This window comes from Halichoerus grypus, chromosome 7 (assembly GCF_964656455.1).
Source record: "Halichoerus grypus chromosome 7, mHalGry1.hap1.1, whole genome shotgun sequence".
Lineage (NCBI taxonomy): Eukaryota > Metazoa > Chordata > Mammalia > Carnivora > Phocidae > Halichoerus > Halichoerus grypus.
Window position 1 is genome coordinate 10,305,774 of NC_135718.1, and position 6,355 is coordinate 10,312,128.

Consider the following 6,355-nt stretch of genomic DNA (forward strand, 5'->3'; position numbering starts at 1 on the left):
GGGGAGGGCATGGATAGAGGTCTGCATGTGGAGAAGGCTTCACAGTATTTGATACCACATTCCTGTTCATCTGGAAAGTGCCCCATTGCCACTCAAGAGCTGAGACTTGGAGCTGGATATTTAATAAGGGGGCCACCCCCCCAAACTCCAACAATTACCGTCGGACATAAAAAGTGCCACAGAAGGGTATGGTGATGGGGAGGGCAGAGACCAATTGGGATTTGGTAAGCCAGGAAATTGTTCACAGACGGGGTATGGGACATTTGAGCTGGACCTGAGGGGTGAGCAGGGTTTGAAGGACACGGGTAGTTAGGAAAAGGCATTCCATCTCCGGTCTAAGCACTGAAGATATATTTCTTGCAGAGCAGGGGGAAAGGGCCATTTGATCCCTCAGGCAACTCTTAGGTGTGGGAAATGGAGTCAGATTAAGGGAACTCCATGTTTCCCCTGTTACCCTCCTTCCTCTCTTCCAAAATAATTTATTGAGTGGCTTCTCTGGACCAAAGCTGGCAGCCCAGATCCTCATTTGATGGGAGTGGAGCAGCTAGCTTGCCTTGGTCTGCCCCCTGGTCTGCCTGTCTGCGGGTGGTCCCTTCCCACACTGTGCCATGGTTGGTCTGTGTGACCTGCAGCCTTTGGCAGAAGTGATAGCATGTCACTTCTGAGATTAGATTATAAGAAAGACCAAAGTTCCGCCTTGGCTGTGTTCTCATGCTCCTGGGTAATTTGCTCTGGGGAACCCCCTGCTATGTCATGAGAATACTCATGCAATCTGCGAAGAGATCCATGTGGTAAGGAATAGAAGTTTCTAGATGAACGTTTATGAGAGACTGAGGCCTGCTAACAATACATGTGAGTCTGGAGGCAGAGTTCACACCCTCCCTCGAGCCTTCTGATGAAACTGCAGCCTGACCGAAGCCTCATGAGAGTCCTTGACCCAAACTACCGGGGCTTAGCTGCTCCTATTTCCTGACCCAGAGAAATCTGCTTTAATAAATGTTTTTTTTTTTTTAAAGATTTTATTTATTTATTTGACAGAGAGAGAGAGAGAGAGAGACAGGGAAAGAGAACACAAGCAGGGGAAGTATGGGAGAAGCAGGCTTCCCGTGAAGCAGGGAGCCCGATGCGGGGCTCGATCCCAGGACCCTGGGAGCATGACCTGAGCCGAAGGCAGATGCTTAATGACTGAGCCACCCAGGCACCCCAAATGTTTGTTGTTTTAATCTGCTAAATATTGGACTAATTAGTTATATATTAATAGATAACTAATATTAAGACTGTCTTCTTACATCACCATTCACTTTCCTGTTCCTACTTTCTAACGTCTACACTAGCTAGTCAGGAATATGGCTGCTTGGAGTATTGGTCTTAGATTTGGGCAAGAGATGCTTTGTACCAGGCCCCGTGTGTTAGTGGGTCATGCTCTGGCCACCTTCCAGTCCTACCTCTTTCCTTGGGCTAAGAATTTACAGGGCTGAGAGGACTGCAGCCTGCATTAGCTGATTTCCCTCACATGGCAACTATATGGATACCTGGGATTCTCTGCCCAAAGGTACCTAAACCTGGCCTCATCCCTGGGTGGACCACTTGAGGATGAACGGTACTGCTAGAAATAAACCCAAGTCTATGGGTTGCAAAGGGACGACTGTTCTTGAGGATGTGGGTAGATCTTGGATGTGTGGGCTACAATGTCTGTATGTGTGCTCATGGCGACCCCCATGGCTCTTTTTCAACATTCGGGCAAGAAACTCAGAATTTTAAATTTGAACCTGGCCTTCTAAGTCACTATGAAGATCTATTTGTCAGGTTAGGAGGACAGAATGGGTTTTATTCAACAGTTTGTGACTGTGATTTATCACTTAAATATTTAGAAATAGGTAGATGGGTCACCATTTTATTCTTGTTCTGGGCCCTATAAGTGTTAAAAGTCAAGGCCATTTGATTTCAAAAGGGATTTGTAGAAAATAGTTCTGTGCAACCAGAGCTGGTCAAGCAGCAGGTAAGAAAACTTTTCTACCTCTTAGAATCTGAGATAAAATGAAAACAAATCAAGCTTACATTTTTATCTTCAGCTCTACTTATCTAAAGAGGTAGTTAGGTTGCCTATCTACTATCCATCCACCAGCCATCCACTTGCCTACCTACCTACATATCTAAGAATACCTTTCTTAGCTTTGTGCAGTGGTAGTATTGTAGCCAATGAGGTTTATCCGAGACACGATTATTGCTAATTAAAAATACCTTTCTTTTTTAGGGCATTTTTTCCCTCTCAAAGTTTTTTCTGCTCTATACAATTTTTTTTATTTCCCATGTGGCCATCTCTTCTATTTCCTTTGGGACATTCTTCTTAGGGATTGCTTTTTACCATTGGGCTTGTTGGCCAAAGCTGGTAGACACACTGGTGAATTTGTGGGATTATTGGATTTCTGAACTCAGTATCTCTGCCATTCCCAATTAGAAGAAAACTTTTGACTTTTCTACCATTTCTCATGCTGGAAAAATGCTTCCTTCTTGACTTGCTCTTTCCTTGTACTCTCTCTCTACTGGTTCAGGAGCTGACCGATTTTGGTGGCAGAAGAAAGTGATGGGATCTACATATCTGTTTATATTTTGTTGACTCGTGAAGCTCTTTGTCTAAATTATTTGTGTGTGGGAATTCTAGCCACTGGGGGAAAGATATAGAAAGGGAGTCGTTTTCTGTTCCAGCTGGAAATGGGACCTTAAACATAAACCATATTGCATTTGAAAATGGCCTTGTAGCTTTATCACGCTCACAGGAATCTTATCGCATTCTTGTGTTCTAATGAAATCCAAAAGAGACTGGCTGGCCATTAGTAAAATCAGTGACCATTAAACAATGCTCAGGTTACCCAACCCATATCTTTCCTTCCCCGAAGTATGCGATAGCAGCATTTTAGTAAATATGATACAGGAAAGCAATTTTTAAGTTATTTCCTGATATCTAAATACATTTAATAATCTACATGTTCAGGATTATTTTGGAATTGTTTTCTCAATCAGTATATATATATTTGTGTTCGCATGCATGTACATATGCATGAATTAATATTTGGAAAAACTGGCTTTTATTTCGAGGTTGTCCCACGTGCCTTCTGGCCAGGTCAGAATGGGTTTGTCTAGAGAAAGGCTGGTTCTCCCCATAGTTGTAGCATCAAATAGTCAGTACACATGGAGTGTTCCAAGTTATCAGTGTAACTCTAAAAGACACGTTTATTTAATCCTGACTCGTAGGACTTAGGCCATCAAGACCCTCCTCCTCCTTTGCCAGCAAAGTAATTGCTACCACATTTAACTTTATGAATGTGGTGCCATTTCCCTGCAATTGTGGTTAACTAAGGAGAAATCCTGAGACACATAAACCTTGGTTTCTATGAGACATATACGTATGTCATTGAAATATGAGAGCTCGCCTTTACAATGGTATCCTTTTAGAGAGCCAGAGTTGTCCGAGGCTCCTTGGAATGGTTCTCAAAAGACTTTGGCAGTGCTGCAATCTTTTCTTTCTTTCTTTTTCTTTTTCCTTTTTTTTTTTTTTTTTTTTGGAGGAGTGGGGATACCGATTGGGGAAGGAGGGAGGCAAATCGGTTGGGGGTGGGTTTTTTTTTTTTTTTCGTTGGTCAGGAATCTGACGTTATTCAGTGGAAGCCATTTAGGCCCATTTTTAGGCAGGGGCCTTAGAGTCTGACCACATTTGAAACACTCACCCTGTAAATTTTCCAATTTGTTGATGGGCTTCCAAGGGGAACATCTCCAAAGTGTAGTTAGTGACTGATGACAATTGCTGTGTCGAGATCAAAGCTTCAGTGTTCTGTCTGTTGACACCTGAGAACATTATCTGAGGGAATATTGAACTGTCAGCAGCGGATGTAAAGGAATTATTTACCAGAGATCTAGTGAATCACAGGGCGCTAGAAAAGCAATCATCTGTAGAAAACACAACATTTTAAAACTGGCTTCCAACCTCCTAACAGCGACGGTCCGGCCTTCCTGGTGGCGGCCATCTTGAGTGCGTGGTTACAGTGCGGGCATTGACTAGCTTCTACCTGTGGCTCAGCTGCACGCGTTTCCTGAGCGGATGCCAGGGGAGCAGCCATTTCCACATTCGATTTGCTACTTATTTGAGTTTCCCAAAAGAACCATAAAATTCAGGAAATAAACAGACACCAGGGAGAGCATTTCTGCTCCAACATACACATGTGTATGACCTCACATCCGTGTGATCGTATTTTTGGAAATTTGGAAAGCACATTAATAATAACTGAGCCCTTCTGCACGTCTCCGAGTTTCCCAGTCAACATTCGATGCCCAGGTAAGGTGGGTCAAGTTTGTCCTCTTTCTAAATGTAGGTTAGGAAAGTGAAATAGAAACTACCCGCTGGAAAGAGCGGGTGGGCCGGAGGAGCAGCTCAGGTGTCCGAGCCAGGTTTGGGGGGCTGTCCTCGAGTCTTTCGTACCGCACGTGTTTCCTGGACACCTACTTGCCAGCCCCTAGGATGAACAAAGACTCCCACTTTCACATACCTCCCATTCTAGTGGGGGTGTCCGACTTCAAACGCACTCTCACACAAGCATGATTACGAGCTGTGACAACTGCTACGACAGCTAAGGACAGGGTGCTTGATGGGAGCGAAACTAGGGAGCCTTGTTTAGATGGTCAGGGTTGGGGGGGCACTCAGGGATGTGCCCCACGAGGTAGCATTTTAACTGAGACCTAGAGCCACAGTTGGTCGAGGAAGAGAGAGGGAAGACCTCCGTGGGCTGAGGGAAGGGCACGTACAGAGGCCGTGACGTAGGGAAGATCTTGACCTTTTAAAGTCTTGGCTGGATCCTGAGAGAAAGCTGTGGAGAGACGGTGGGGAAGTCAGAGGGGCCGGACCAGGAGAATAGGAGGGCAGCTGAAAGCAACGTGCCTATCTCAGGAGAGAGCCCCATTTCCTACCTCCACAAGGAAAAGGATGGGACTGCCTTTTAGTTCCTGGGGAGGCTCTGATTCACCTTTGGAAAATAAAATATCCTTAAGGCAATTTGATAAAAAATATCCCCCCTCTCTACTGAACTCAAACAAGAATTCTAAACCTATTGCTGATATAAATCACTTCGCAGAGTGCGTGGGTGGGTGACTGCTGTCTGATGGTTTCAGTCATCCTAGATCTACCGCTGACTGTGCAGGAATAGCCCCCAGAAGAACAAGACTTGTATAGGGGCTGATCTTCCGAGAAGATTTACAACGAACCTGTTTCAGTTTTGTTTGGATATACTTGCTCGTGTCAATACATTTCTACAAATGTTCCTTTAGTTATTTTGAAATACATGGATTTCAGAACAACAACAAAATAGTTCTTGTTTAAATGCTAGAGCCAAATCTCATTCTCAAACTTTTCGGACAGAAGGCTTCCCTGAGGCCATTATCAGCGAGGCTGTAAGTGAGGAACTAGGAATGAAACGCAGCTCCACATAGCCCCCCACCTCTTCCACCAGTGTGGCCAGTCTCCCGGGCAGTTTGGCCAGATCACCTGGCGAGGAGATCACTGAGAAATTGAGTCTCTGAGTTGTCTACTCTATGATGGGATCAAAGAAAACTTTACTCGGCCAAATTTTCAGAATGATTTCAAAAGGTACGCAACATTGGCTGTGAAGAACTTTCTATTTGTCCCTTCGACAAGTACGTAGCAAATGTTTGCTGTGTGCCACATCCTGGATTAGGCTTTCTAAGGGACCCCCTCTCCCCAAGAAAAGATTCCACCCTGTCTTTACAGAGCTTACAATCTAATGAGGACATAAAACCAAAGTTCTTCTACCCAAAAGTAGCATTAGGGGAGTACCACATGGATAGTTCCAACAGAAAAGGCAATCAGAGTTCAAAGGATATAGAGATACTATGGGCAGGGGGATCTGGAAGTGGGGTTGGGGAGGGGTGAGGAGGGAAGGCCTGGAATGTCAGGTGAGTGTTCACAGGGAGACATGGAGGAAGGGAAGGACTGTGGTTAGGAGAGAGGAGTACAGAAGCCATAGGGACGGGTGATACGTGGGGGAAATTATTTCATGACAATGATCTGAGCCTGTGTTTTATTTGGAAAATGGCTTCTTGAGAATGGGGGATTGCCTGTAGTAGATACAGTGAGGAGACTGTATGAAGGAGAAGCTTGCAGGTCCCCAGTAGAGCTCCGGATGGGGAAGGGTGGGATCTGTATCCCAGGGGCCATGTCTTTGTTGGTTTCATACACATCTATTGACTTTTTTCTAATCCTAAAAGTCACGCATATGCAGTATAAGAACAGGGCAAATAAACCAAATTATAAAGAATAAGAATAGCCCGTAATCCTGCTGTGCCAAGA

At 44.7% G+C, this 6,355-nt stretch overlaps 1 non-coding gene across 1 annotated transcript; it reads left to right on the plus strand.

Annotated features, from left to right (window-relative positions):
• The first annotated feature begins 2,170 nt into the window (after positions 1 to 2,170).
• Positions 2,171 to 2,315, plus strand: LOC118547492 (U4 spliceosomal RNA). Its single transcript, XR_004923122.1, has one exon. It is a non-coding gene; the product is annotated as a U4 spliceosomal RNA (small nuclear RNA).
• Positions 2,316 to 6,355: the final 4,040 nt, after the last annotated feature.